A 15,717-nucleotide genomic window follows, 5' to 3' on the forward strand; every position below is an offset into this window, starting at 1 on the left:
ATGGTATATAAGTGTATGTAAAGATCGCCAGAATCCAAATTCGAACACTTTGATTTTTCCCGAAAATCCACTAGATACCGAAAGAATTGAGTATAAGGTAACATGATTAAAATGATTTAAATTCAAGGATTATAAGAGAGGATCATAAAAGGAATATAATATATTGAGAAAGGTTAAGAAAACCCAAGTAATAAGATCCCGGATATGATCCCTCAAACGATTAGCAAGAACGAACAATAAACGAGTCGTAAAACAATTAAACGACAAGTAATGCAAGAGAGATTAGTGCAAGGATTAAGGATGATAATCAAGCAACTAAGCAAGGATTATCATGAAAGATGCTTCCACCACCAAGTGATGACAAGTGGCAAATGATGAAGTCACCAAGGTGATGTCATGCTTAGTCACACTCCACTCACTTTATTCAACCAATTAATCACCCAAATATCCCATTCACTTCCATTTTCCACCACAAACTCATTTAGCAAAGTAAAAACCCTCCTATGAACAAGTGCTCTCGGCTTCTTTATCCCAAAGAAGAGAAAAATTCCAAAAATCAAGATTCAAGCTTTGTTAAATTACAAGGTAATTATCCAAGGTTCCTTATGATTACTTATGGCTATCCTAGAAGTTTAAGCCTCCAATTCTTCATGAATCTCTTCCAATAAATCAATGAAGAAGATGATGAATAGTGTTTTCAAGATTACTAACTTTGTTTTCTTTGTTTTTCCTTTAAGATCCAAGCATTCCTAAGCTATCTCAAGGCTTCTTAAGGCTTCCTAGTTACTCTACTCACTCCAAGGAAGGTATAACACCTCCCAACCCTAACTTTACTTTGAGTATTAGGATGGTTTTGATTGTTATAGTAAATGAGAAGCATGATGCTTGTGTGTTTAGAGTTTGGATTGGATTTGTAGTTATTTGGATGTTGAAATCTTGTTTATAGTTAATGGAACTTAAGTATAGTTAGTAGTTCATGCTTGTGGTTGAATAAATTGGGAAATCTTGAGGTTTAGGACTGATGTAGTAAGTTTTGGATGAAGGTTGGTTGTATTGTTGGTTGTGGGTTGATTTGTGGTTATTTGGAGTGGTTTAAAACCTGGTAATCGCGTAAACATAGCCGTCGTAATGCCCGTTTTATACAACTGCTTATTCTTAGTATTCGGGACAGAGAGCTAACTGTTGAATCTGTGACTTTGCCATGTTTAGCTAGATTATGTCGTAATCTTCGTTTTGATATGTGGTTCGCTTGAATCCGATGTACGGTTTAGGAGAAATGACCGTTTTAAGCAACGGTGTTTCGCGAACGAACCATTTCCTCCCGCCTTACTTTGAAACCTTGGTTAAGGTCCTTAAATGACTATTTGGAGTATGAAATAATTATGTAAGGTTAAAGGGTCAGTTGGTAGGGTATTCGCGAAAGCGTCGCCTTAAAATTCGTAACGGTTAATTTATTAAAAAAATGGTGGAGCCGAGGGTACTCGAGCGACTTCTGTTAATCGTTAAGCGCAAAAGCGAACGTTAAAGTCTAATTGGTTAAAGTCTAGTTTCTTAAGCAACCGTGGTTTAATTCCAACTTATATGTTGTTTATAGGTTATCAGACTCGTCCCAGGCCTTTTACCACCCCCATTCGCTCAGGAAAGTTTTCTACCCGTTATACTGTTGTTGTGATGTAAATATGTATATGCATTATCTTGTGATAAGTGCATGATTGTTATTAGCAAACCTTGCGATATATTGGAGCATGCTGATATGGTATATATGCATGCCTGTTTTGTAATCTTGATATCTAATTGTTGATTCAAATGCTTATAAGTTGCAAAATACCTATGCTAGAGATAAGCAGTAGTCGCGTATACCCTTAGTATAGGGGACCCGAAGGTGAACATTTTTCTAAACCGGGAGTCGATGTTCCCGAGTATTATATATATATATATAGATATAGATATAGTTTTCAAAACTATTAATCGAATAAGGTTATTCGCTAACTTTATTTTATTTAATGAATTTTTTTTTGAATATTCATTCGAGGACTTATGACTCCGCTCATTTTATTTAATGAATATTATTCTGAATATTCATTTGAGGACTTATGACTCCGCCTATTTTATTAAATAATATTCTTTATTTTATTAAAGAATAATGTTTTGATATTTCAAGCTTATTTTCGATTATTCAAATAAAGATCGTACTTTCGTATAAGTATATCTTTAATTATTTATTATTCATTTCAAGTATGAGTTTTTTAAACTTTTACTTCAATTATTTTTATAAAGATTATCCTTTATGGGAATATTATTTAATTAATAATATTCAGATATTCTCCAACATATCGGGACTAATTTATTTTAATTAATCAACATTACTCCAAACATTCTCAAAAATGTTTTCGAGTCTTCAAAATAATTTTAAAAGTTAGAGCGGATCCCAAAACTCGTTTTCAAATTTAAGATCTTCCTTTTTGAAGGGGACTTGAATACTCGCTCAAAAATCTAAGGGATCCGGCTCTGTGGTGTATTTTATATTCGCAACCAGGTTGTTGTTTTGATAAATGAATTAATTACTTACCCAACGTTCGGGAAGTTAGTCCATCTAATTGAGTCGGCATAAGCGACAAGCCGGGGTACGGTCTATCACAGTGTAAGTGGCTGAGTGGCAGTCCATCAACGCGTAAGAGGCTGGGTGGCGGTCCAGCACAAGGTTCTAATGCGGCCAGGGTGATGACCGGTGGGGGATTCATCCATCTACTAGTAGAAAAGGTTACTTATTGGTATCTTTGCCTGGTCAGCAAGATATCAAGTTTATGCCAAAAATTCTCTTCGTTCCAAATTCATTGGACATTACAACTCTGTTTATACTTTTTATAACAGAGGATTTCAGGGAATGTATAAGAGATATATATAGGTATATATATATCAGGACTTAATGAAGTATCTTGTAACTTCATTCTTTCAAATGATATTTCAAAGATTGAATGCACTCAAGTCTTATCTTGCAGTTTCATCTATGTGACGAACTTTGAAAACTTATTATACTTTGAACAGTGGTAGTTCAAGTAGTTTTCTAAAATGATATAAGTATAGTGAAGTATTTGGTAAACTTCATCTCCCTTTTAGCTTATATCCAGTAAGTAATTATCTTACTCTTGATAAGCATTTCCAGTAAGTTATTCATTTAGATACTTGCATTATTGATTAAGCTATATATTATCTTACGAGCTGTAATGCTCACTCTTGCTTCATTTCTTCATCACACAACAATAGTTAGGAAAGATGGTCAGACTCCAGCAGACCCAGCGCAAGAGCGTGGGAAGCATCCCGCGTCTTCCCGTTGATATCGTAGCTGCTATAGCTGCAGAGGTAGATCTATCTGTAGATCAGGCATTCTACTTTTGGGAATCAATTATGTATAATTATAACTTGTGGCAGATAATGGCAATTAACTATAAACTTATTAAGTAATCATTTTGGGTTGTAATAACTTTTAAATTGTGGATTCAAGGACTTGTACTTATTTCAATTTCATCTCTGAGACTATAACGGGTTATGGTGTGTGATATTGTGGGGTCACAACATGAGGTTATTTATTTTCAATTAAGTTAAGTGATATTTATGGAAAGAAAGACCGTGATGACCCGGATCCCCGACCCCGAATCTTGGGGTGTTACACGTTATTTAAGGATGCACATCAGTTCGTTTTAAGGTGTGATCGTTGCCAAAGAGTTGGGAATCTTACCAGAAAGGATGAGATGCCTTTAAATGTGATGATTGAAGTTGAGGTCTTCGATGTTTGGGGAATCGATTTCATGGGACCATTTATCTCGTCCTGCAATAATCAGTACATCTTGCTGGCAGTCGATTATGTCTCGAAATGGGTAGAAGTCAAGGCTCTACCAACTAATGATGTAAAGGTAGTGTTGAGTTTTCTTCATAAGCAGATATTCACAAAGTTTGGAAAGCCAAGAGTTATCATAAGTGATGAAGGGTCGCATTTTTGCAATCGTAAGTTCACTTCTATGATACAACGCTACAATGTGAATCATCGCATCGCTACTGCCTATCATCCATAAACTAATGGTCAAGCTGAAGTGTCTAATGGAGAGATCAAGCGCATTCTAGAGAAAGTCGTTTGTCCGTCAAGGAAAGATTGGTCTTTGAAGCTCGATGAAGTTGTTTGGGCTTATAGAAAAGCATACAAGACTCCACTTGGGATGTCCCCGTTTCAACTTGTCTATGGTAAGGGATATCATTTACCTGCGGAGCTTGAGCATAAGGCTTATTGGGCATTGAAAAAGTTAAACCTTGATCTAGATGCAGCTGGGAAGAAGCGAATACTTCAGTTAAATGAACTTGATGAATTTCAATTTCAAGCGTACGAAAATAACAAAATGTACAAGGAAAAGGTAAAAAGGTGACATGACAGGAAGCTATCTACTAAGTCATTCGTGCCGGGGCAACAAGTTCTTCTATTCAACTCTCGTCTCCAACTTTTTCCTGGGAAGTTGAAATCAAGGTGGTCTGGACCATTTATCGTCAAAACTGTGTTTCCACATGGAGCGGTGGAGATTTTTGAGGAAGATCCGGTCCATGCATTCAAAGTAAATGGTTAGAGATTGAAGCACTATTACGGGGATACGATAAACCATGAAGTGGTTAGTGCCGTTTTTTTGTCAACTTGATCGCCTTACTCTACGTCAAGCTAATGACATAAAATAAGCGCTTCTTGGGAGCCAACCCAAGATATGAGGTCATAGGAACCCTAGGAATTTAGTACTTTATCCAAAAACCCAAAAAAATCAGAAAATTGGTGGCAGAATTTTTTTTTCCAAAGACCTTGCAGGCGCCCACCTGCTAGGACCAGGCGGCCGCGTGCCAGCTGGCGCCCGCCTGCGAACCTGAATTTTGAAAAAACAGTTTTCAGCCTATAAAAAAAACACAAAAAATAGAAAAACAAAAAAAACCACAGCCCACAATCCCCATTACCCACAATTTTCTTCCTACAAATTAGCCACAATCCCACTCCAAATCAATTTCTAAACCTAAGCCTACCCTATATATATATACAACCTCATATTACACATCTCATATACTTTCAACTCTCAAACTCTCTCCTACACACAAACACAAACTCTCAAGCCCTTATTTTCAGTTTTCATGGCACCAACGAGATCGAGAACTATGGGTAGTAGCAGAACCAATCCGACTGCTACTGATTCGTCGAAGAGCACTGCTACGAGGCCCCGATTGTTGGATAGGGCTGCTGAAGAGGAGTATGCCAAGCTACTGACGAAGCCGATTATGAAGGAGAAGGGGTTTTTGCCATCAGGGAGGGATGGTGAGTTGTTACCGATGATTGCAGAGAAGGGATGGATGACCTTCTGCGAGTCACCTGAGGCTGTCCCGATGAGTGTTGTTCGCAAGTTCTATGCGAATGCCAAGGCCGACAAGAATGGCTTTTCTGTTGTTCGTGGGCTTACTGTTGATTATCATCCCGAGGCGATTTGCGGGTTATTGGGCAACGACAAAGGAAACCACGGGAGGAGAATTGGAATGAACTGGCACCTGAGGATTTTGATTCAGACTTGATTATTGCTACTCTCTGTCAGCCGGGCACAGTATGGAAGTTTAAGAGGGGATCTAACGATTATCGTTCTTTCCCGGCTGTCGCGATGAACAGGTATGCTCGTGCTTGGAATGCATTTATTTGTGCTAATATTCTCCCTTTTTCGCATGCACACGAGGTTACAGTTGAGAGAGCCAGGTTGTTGTGGGGGATTCTGAATGAGGAGTATTATGTGGACCTTGGTGAGTTCATCTACCAAGGGATTTTAAAGTTTTTAAGGGGGAAGTCACAATACAATATCCCATATGCCTCTATTGTCACTAAGTTGTCAAGGCAGTTGGAGTCCATTGGCCTTCTTATGAGCAGCTGCAGATGCCGGCCGCTCCTATTAATTCATCGACGTTGAATGTGATGCAGGAGTGGACGGGTGGAGAGCCCGAGTCACATGGTTTGGGATATCACCTCCCAGAAGGACGTTCAGCTACTGGGGCTACCATGGCTAGGTCTAGCCAGGCTCAGGGAGAGGCAGGTTCTTCGAGAGCCCAGGGAGGAGATGGTTCGGGATTGGCTGATGTCCAGTACAGAAGGTTTTCCAGGAGGATGGATGCGATGTATAAGTCGCAGAGTAGGTTTGCGTAGGAGCTCACCCTAGCACTTGGGACTGCATTTAGAGGCCTTGGAGCTGACATCCAGTGGCCCGTTTTTGGTGAGGATTCTGCTTATCCACCTCCTGACACTCCACCCTCTGAGGGTGATGATGATGATGAAGTAGGTATAACCTATGTTCCTTTCTATTACCTTCACTGGGGACAGTGAAGTTTTTAAGTTTGGGGGTGGTAGTTAAGGAACATATTTGTGTGTATGTCATGTAGTTGCATTTTCATGTTATTTTAGTTCATATAGTTGAATATTTTACCATATAGTTTTTTTTATATTTTTTATTTTATAGCTTTAGTTATCATGTCATATAGCTCATGCATATACCATGATCCCTTTTGTGTTGCTTTATCGATTGATATGTGATATTGATGCGAGTGTAGTGATAGCGTTAGAGTGATGTTAAATCTTGTTAGATTTGCATGCATGCTAGAAACACTTGTAATTTCACTAAGTCTTAGAGTATGCTTAAGGACTAGATTATTGTCATGGTTTGATGGTTTTTGAGGTTAATCTATTGCTTATGCTTAGAATGTATGATAGACTCTTAATGATAAAAGGCATGAAAAGATAAAATTGGAGTAAAAATTGGAATTCGTTGCTAATTGTGGCTAGGCGTCGAATGGCTAGTAGTCGGCTCGTATTGTATACGAGTAGTCTACGGTTGAGCAAGATGGAGCGAAAAGCACTTGCTCAGAAATTGAAAAAATAGAAAAAAAAAGAAAAGAAAAAAATATGGTTTAATGCATAATTGATCACGAGTGAGCTCTTTGGTATTCGAGTTATTAAGTTCTTAGGGGACTTTGTGCCTAGTGATCTAAGGCTTTTATAGTATGGGATCCGCTAACCTAACGATCTCTAAATGGATACAATTGCATAAGTCTTTTGTGGACCTCACTCATTGCACGATCAAATAAGCACTTATTTATATGTTGAATAAAAGCATGATTCCTTAATAAACTCCAATGAGCTTGAAGTGTTATACGTCATTTTGTGTCTAGAATATATTCTTCATATAATTTTATGATTTCCTTGAGGATAATTAAGTTATGGTGATTGATCTAGTTTCGAAGCATATCTGTTAAGCATTCGCACACACCATGTTTCTAGTTGTATATTCTCTTGCGTGATTTGATTGATCTTTAGTCGCCTAATTGCATTGTTGATATGCCATGTGTTGGTTGGTTTAGTCATCAGGATGGAGATCGCTGCATTTCATATAGTTTGCATTAATGCATGTTTTTATTCAGTTTTTTGAGTCTGTGCTGCTTGAGGACAAACATCGATTTAAGTTTGGGGGTGTGATAAGTGGCATTTTATACCACTTAGAGCGTCTTATAACGGCTTGAATTGATGTCTTGAACTCGAGTATTTTATGTATTTAACGCGTTTTCGAGTGTTTTTTGCATTTCAGGGTATAACTTGCTTAGATAGGAGGATTTCATCAAAATAAGCCTAAGGATGTACTTGGGATCAATTGCGGGGAGTTATGCGAAGAAATCAGCAAAATCAGAAGCAAACTTAGGAAAATTCCAGAAGGCTTGCAGGCGCCCTCCTGGAAGGAACAGGCGACCGCCTAGTAGCAGGCGCCCGCCTGGAAGGAGGAGGCGGCCGCCTGGGTTCGTAATTTCAGAATCTGATTTTTAGAATTCAAGTTCTAATGGGCTTCTATTGGCGTAGTTTCTTGTGGACTCTTATATAAACCTATTGGGAAGACGTTTTCAATAACATGTAACAAAGAGAGAAGATCAAGAAGACCGTTTTAGCACGCAACAATGAAGAAGAGGAAGCATACATTTATCTTGTGATTCTTATAATTTGTTGTAACAGTGGATGTTAGTTTTCTTTACTCTTTGAACCTAAATACTCTTGTGACGTACTCTGTTTTTATTAGTTTATATTGTTGTATTATTATCATGTTTTCATATGAACCCATGGTGACGATGAGTTCTATCATGGGCTAATCGTGATCATGGGGTCATAACGGATTTACTATGAATTTCTTTAGTTATTTGTTTAATGCCTTGGTATGTGGTGATTGTATGATATCTAGCATAGGTTGTGCCTATTCGTCTTATGTGCGTCGGGAACATGTAAGATAGCCTGTTAATCTCTTGTGAAGCGATAGTGAATTTTGAGATTTAGAACTTGCCATGCTAGCTTAGGTTCATGTATTGTATGCATGATTAGTGGGTAACTCTAACCGTTTTACTTGCCCTGTGTAATCATAATGAATGACTTGCGCTTAAATCGTTATGTTGTCAAATTCTGTAGACATATAGGGTCTCAACATGATTGATGCCTATTCAAATTATATCTTAATTGTGGATGCTTGGTAGAATGGTATTCGTACAACGAAAGTTGGCGTTTATCAGTTTCGTGTTTTTCGATTAATATCGTCACCAATACATGCTAAGGGTAATAATAATAACTATTGAATGAAGTAGTAATGAAGTTATGATCTCATGTGTGTTTAACATTGTTAATTTAAGTGTTTAATTCTCATAGTTAATATTATTTAATCAACTTTAATTGTTATTGTCTTGACATTGAAGAGTAAAAATACATTGATGAGTGAGTGTTGATTAAATATAATTAATCAGAGTCTCTATGGGAACGAACTAGAAATCATTCTATATTACTTGCGAACGTGTATACTTGCGTGATTTATTAGCGCATGCTTTGTGCCTAACATGGAGACCCTGGTGTAACTTCGTGGCTTCATGGGTAGTACTTTTTGAGGTGAGATGCGTTCCAAGTGTTTGATATGGGAGGCCCATCGAGGTGACTGAGAAAGAAAGTTCCTGGCTTGACAACCCTTACAATTTTGTAGGGTCCTTCCCAAGGAGAAGATAGTTTTCTCATTTTATTGGGCATTGATACAGCTGCTTCTTTTAAGACGAGGTCGTTGACGTCCAAGGTTCCTGGCTTGACTTTTGAGTTGAAATACTTTATTGTACGCTCATGGTACTTAGCAATTTTGAGATGAGTTGAGTCTCTGAGTTCTTCTACGAGGTCACAGTTTTCCCGAAGCCCAACTAAGGATTCTTGTGGATCGAAGCTTTAAAGCCTGAGAGAGTCCAGGATTATCTCGATAGGTAGGACGGCCTCTGTGCCATACCCCATTTTAAAGGGAGTTTGTCCTGTCGAGGTTCGTGGAGTCATTCGATAACTCCATAAAACGTTTGGGAGCTCATCGACCCACAACCTATCAGCTTCTGCCAATCTTTTCTTAATACCTTGAAGTATTGTTTTGTTTGTTATTTCTACTTGGCCATTACATTGAGGGTAGGCCACGGAGGCTTTGCAGTACGGGATTTTGAGTTTTTCAAACGTTTTTTCAATTTCGCTTCCTACTAATTGCGTGCCATTATCGGTGATGACAATACGAGGAACCCCAAACCTAAAGACAATGTCTTCCATGAAGAAATTAATGACATTGATCTCTCTGATACGAGCGAGTGGCTTGGCCTCCACCCACTTGGTGTGGTAGTCAAAGGCCACTATTATGAATTTCTTCTGACCAATGATCTTTGGTAATGGGCCTACGAGGTCAATACCCCATATGAAGAAGGGACAGGGTGATGTGATTGATGAGAGCTTGGTAGGAGGCCTCTGTGCCACGAAGCTGAAGAGTTGACAGGGCTTGCACTTCCTAACAAAGTTTTCACAATCTTGCCTCATAGATGGCTAATAGAAGCCGTATAGTAGAATTTTAAAGGCTAGATTTTTTCCCCTAGGTGGTCTCCGCATATTCCTATGTGGACTTCAATCATGGCTAGTGTTGCTTACTCTTCTCCTACGCACTTGAGTAGTGGGGCCGTTTGGGATCTTCTGAAAATTTGATTGTTCTCGAGGCAGTAATTTCTCGCTTTGTATGCTATTTTTCTCTTGTCGCTTTCCGTCATTTCTAGTAAGCAGCCCTCAATATATTGGATTATTGGAGTTCTCCAGTCCTGCGGAGGTGAGACGCAGTTTATATCTGTCGAAGTTAGTGAGATTGAAGAGTTTGTTAGGACTTTGACGTATACTGGAACTTAATAAGGTGAAGAATTTGAAGTTGCGAGCCTTGACAAAGCGTCTGCCCAATGATTTATAGATCTGTCAATGTGACTTAGGGTCCATGAGAAGAATGAGCTTAACAGGCCCTTCACAACAGTCGCGTATGATGCCATTCTGTCATTGATAGTTTTGTACTCTTCGAGGATTTGCTTGATGATGAGCTGAGAGTCTCCAAAGATGTCAATGACCTGCACCTCGAGGTGTTGAGGTAATTGGAGGCCTGCTATGAGAGCCTCGTATTCTGTCTCGTTATTGGTGACGTTAAATGAAAATTTGATGGCTTGCTAAACTTTGAAACCTTCAGAGCTTGTCAAGATGATTCCCGTTCCTCCCGAGTTGACCATAGAGGATCCATCCATGAATAGGGACCAAAGTTTTTTGCTTCCGCTAATATTTATCTCGCAATCTTCGGGACCCATGAAGTTGCATTCCACTACGAGATCCGAGAGAGCCTGTTATCTAGTTGATGTTCGCGGGCTGAATTCGAGGATGAACTGACCGAGCTCAATGGTCCAAGCGGTTAGTATTCCTGACATGTCTGGTCGATGCAGAATTTTGCGAAGGGGCTGGTTAGTCATTACACTAATTAGTCGTCCTTGAAAGTAATGTCGAAGTTTTCTTCTTGAGACTACCAGGGCGAAAATTAATTTCTCAACTTTGGAGTATCTAATCTCAGCATCCTTGAGCATGTGACTTATATAATAGACGGGACATTGCTCTGAAGCGACGTCTTTGATGAGGACAGAGGCTATCGTAGAGTCCGACGCTGAGAGGTAGATTTTTAATGGCTCACATGGAGTGGGTTTTTTTAAGATTGGAGGTGATGCCAGGAAAGTCTTGATGAATTGGAAGCATTTTTCACATTCACTATTCCAGACAAACTTGTTTGACTTCGAAGGGTTTTTTATGATTTCAAACATGGGCAAGCACCTCTTGGAAGATTGCGGAATGAAACGACGTAATGCCGCTATGGATCCCGTGAGGCTTTGGAGATCTTTCAAACTTCTAGGCGTCGGAAGCTCCTGAATGGCCTTAACCTGTGCTGGGTCTGCCTTGATTCCTCGTTTAGTCAATAGGTATCCTAGAAATTTGCCTCCTATGAGTCTGAAGGAGCACTTAGCTGGATTGAGGGGCATCTTATAATCTCTAATCCTTGTGAAAGTTTCCACGAGGTCATTGATATGGTCTGAAGTCTTTACAGACTTAACGATCATATCGTCAACGTATATCTGAACATTACGCCCAATCTGGGGTATGAAAATGGTGTCCATTGTTTTCTAAAATGTTTCCCCCGCATTGAGTAGGCCAAAGGGGAAAATTGTGTAGCCAAAAACGCCTCTATGAGTTATGAAAGCTGTGTGGTCCTAATCTTCCTCAGCTAGCTTGATCTGGTTATACCCTGCGAAGGCGTCCATGAACGATAGCATTTCGTGGCCTGCTATTGAGTCAATAAGCTGATCAGTTTTTGGCAAAGGGTAAAAATCCTTCGGACAAGCCCTATTGACGTCAGAATAGTCGATGCACATTCGCCACTTGCCGTTGCTTTTCTTGACCAGGACGGTGTTGGCTATCCACTTGGGGAATTGAACCTCCTTAATAAAACCTGCTGCTAAGAGTCTATCGATTTATGTGTCTATTGCCTCCTATTTTTCTGGCGAGAATACCCATTTTTCTGCTTAACGGGTCGAGACCCCGGGGCTATGTTGAGCCTATGAACTGCGATATCTTCGGGTATTCCTGGCATGTCTTTAGGATCCCATGCGAAGATGACAGCGAATTGTCGAAACATAAAAATAAGCTGATCTTTGATAGGTGTGGGAAGATTTGCCCCTATTTTCACAATCTTTCCAACGAAATCTTCGTAGAGTTCGATCTCCTGCAGGTCTTCATTTGGTTCGCATCTTGCTGGATTAGGAGCCTCTAATAGTTCCCTTGGGTCGACCTCTATGATTTGATGGACTTCAGCAGTGGATGCGTTTAGTTTTTTTGGAATGAAGTTGCCTAAATAGCACTGTCGAGATACACGTTGGTCTCCACACAATTCCCCGACTCCGAACTTCGTGGGGAATTTCATTTTTAAATGGGCGATTGACGTAATTGCTTTAAGTGGACCAATTGTGGTTCGTCCAATGATGGCATCAAAACTTGAGATAGCGTTAACCACATAATATTTAACTACACGCCAGATCTGGCAAGGTGGTGAGCCAAAAAGAACTAACAAGTCAATGACACCTACGAGCTTAACCTCATTTCCTGTGAAATCATAGAGAGGTGTTCCTTTGGCTGTATTGAGTTTTCTATCACCCAAATTCATTCTGGAATAGGCACTGTAGTATAGGATATCCACAAGGATTTTCTTAACTGTGTTAGTGCCCACCTTAGTTTTTATGACAAGGGCGTCTTGATGATCCTCAATGATGTCGTCTGTGTAGTCTTCATCTGAGAAAAAGATGACAGGGGTTGGGTTTCTTCGAGGCCTCTTTGTCTCGATTCTACAAACGTCTCGAGCATATAATTTTTTTGAATTGTTCGAGGATCCTCTTGCCGAGTGGCCTCCTGAGATGATGTTGATTACTCTATCTGGGTCATGATGCTGATGCCTTCAAGACTGGGTGGTTTCTGCATAGTAGGCCAATTATCCACTACATACCTTGTCTTCGATAAGGTTTGTTAATTGAAAGCACTGCTCAGTCTCGTGGCTTGTGTCTTCATGAAAGTCACAATATTTGCTGCTTGGGGTCCTATTAGGGTTCATGGGCCTCAGGGGTCTGTAGGAAGGATTTGTTTTAAGGACCGCTAGTATCGTGGCCTTATCTGTATTTAGTTTGATTGGTTCTGGATAGTCACTAGCTCTTGTAGTCAATTGTTTGTCTTCCCTACCCCGGAATTCTCTGATGTTCGCTCACGGGGCCTTTGGTAATTTCGTGCTACTGGAGAGGTTCGTGAACTTCTTAGACCTCGAGGCTTTTCAGTTTCTTGTTGGCTTTTATAGCTTCTTTTGTCATACTCGCGGTTTCTTCGAGGGCTTCGCTCATATCTTGGCCTCGGGGAGCAAGAATGCTGGATACTGCCTATAGCTTCTTGAAGAGTCAACCTATGTTCAATAATATTGATCACTGATTGCAATATCTTGGGTTCCTTCTCGAAGAGTTCTTCGAGTAGCTGACTGTGTCGTGTCCTGTCAATTCCCGGTATGAGATAATTAACCACCAGAGGGTCGGCTAAGTCCGTTATCTCAACTATGTGGGCCCTGAAAAGAGTCAGGTATATTCGCAAGCTCTCGTTTGTGCTTTGATAAACTGTAATCAACGAGGCTATAATTTTTTCCCTTCTCTTATTACTGGAGAAGCGAGTCCTAAACTTACTTTTCTAAATTGTCCAGGAATCAATTGATCGAGGTGGCAAGTTATTGAACCAATTCAGTATTGTACCTTTAAGACAGGTAGAGAAGAAGCGACGTCTAGCCGTCTCTGAATGGCCGAAGAAAACCATTCTACCATCAAAGAGATTAATGAAGTCTGACGAGTCTATAGATCCGTCAAAGGAGTCAATGCGAGGTACTTTCAGATCCCTATTGATTTTATCATTTTCAATTTTGACTGAGAGAGGGCTTTTAGAGGCCACATCACTACCTCCACTTTGAGATCGAATGTAGTTCTTAATCAGGGACAAGTCATCTGCAAGTTTTGATAAATCTGATGTTTGACGACGCTTCGAGCTCGCGAGATGGCTTTCTAGCTCTTCCGAGTCTTCATCCTCAACCATCTTTCGATGTTTCCTTTTTGAGTAGAGGGATCCTGTGGACTCCTCATACTCGGAGACGACTGACTATTTTCCTGGAATCCATGTGGAGTCGTACTCCTCATTTTGATTGTCTAATGTTTTGTAGTCTTCGGAGACCTCGAAAAGTTCACGATGCATACGCATTAACTCCTTTTAGTGTTTGATCTTTTTGACTATTAATCGTCGTTCCTTCTTCAAAAGCTGCATCTCGTCGTCGTCTTCTTCCGAAAGAAGTGCGTTATTATCCGCCTCATCTTTTCTCTTATCTCACTGTTTTTATCGAGGTGTAAACGCATATCACTGGACAGTACCTTTTGATCGGTAGAGGCTTCTACCAGAGTTCGGTCACGGCCTTTCGGTCATTTTTTCCGATCGACGGGATCTGATTGTGTTGGTCTTTCTGTTGAGACAACCTTATCTTGGTTGAATAACAGAGTCTGAGGTTGTATACCTGACTTTGTTCTCAGATCTACTTTTTGGTGGACGCTTTTCAGCTCTTTGGTAGCTGGAGCTTGAGCTTCATGCCCTAGCTTTGCTATTTCCTTTTGTTGTTGACGATTTGGACTGCCTTTCTCCATTAGACCTGTATGAGAGGATCTTCCCCTGCTTCTAGCGCCACTGTTGACCCTAATTCTCACTCCCCACACACTGTTTCCCACCCCTTAATAAGAGAGTATTGGCTCCTATTTATAGTGTCTTGAATGGGCCTTTATTCTCTTCTGGGCTTGGCATATGGGCCTTGTCCTGTTAATGGGCCTTTGGCCCGACAGTTCTCTTCGAAGTTTTCCAACTTGTATAGTGGAACACTTCTAAGAATGAAAGTAGCGTTCTGACATTCGCTACTTGCATGCAGAGTCATCCAATTTCTAACTGCATTATATAGTGTTTTGATGGCCGTGTCTGTATTTCTTGTAGTATGTCATTCACACTTTATACATTTTTAATAGGAAAGATGGAGAGGGTTTATATGATGCTTTTTAAAACTCTAAATTTTGGAAGACCATATGCAGGCGGAGAAGGGTTAAGTTTCCTATTTCTTCCACCATAAACATATTCATAGACCTATACTACAAGAAAATCGCACATTTCTTACCATCAAATTTGGCCATGCATATGTCTAATTACTCGAAACTCTTCAGAACCATAATCAATGAATGCATGCAACTGTAACAACAGATCATTAAGTTTCTTACATGATAAAATGCACGAAAACAACGGATGTACGGGAAATACCAACACATCAATCCTTCCAACTTCCCCTTTACATTGTTTTTTACACATAACTAGAACATGCACAAAAAGTAAAAAACAATTAGTATAAAGAAACTATTACCAGCTAATTTAGCAGAATGGTTACATACACACTGACAGATGCAAAATGATCCCAGACCCATATGTTGGTTATTAATCTTAAACTAGTTTTTATTTATTTGATTAAGTTCTTTTATTAAAGATGATCTGTGAATTAGTCATGTTTTAGTGGAGATTTTTTAGGACCCAGTTGAATAAGTAGTAGAGTATTTGTAGGAGTTTTATTTGCTTCCGATTTTCTAGTTTGTAGCCATCTCTGTTATGGCAAGCTACTATATATTTGTTTCTGCAGAATTAATAAAGCAAGTCGTTGGTGCATTAGTTGTTTTGTAACTCAGTTA

Source organism: Apium graveolens, chromosome 10, assembly GCF_009905375.1.
Source record: "Apium graveolens cultivar Ventura chromosome 10, ASM990537v1, whole genome shotgun sequence".
NCBI classification, from domain to species: Eukaryota; Viridiplantae; Streptophyta; class Magnoliopsida; order Apiales; family Apiaceae; genus Apium; species Apium graveolens.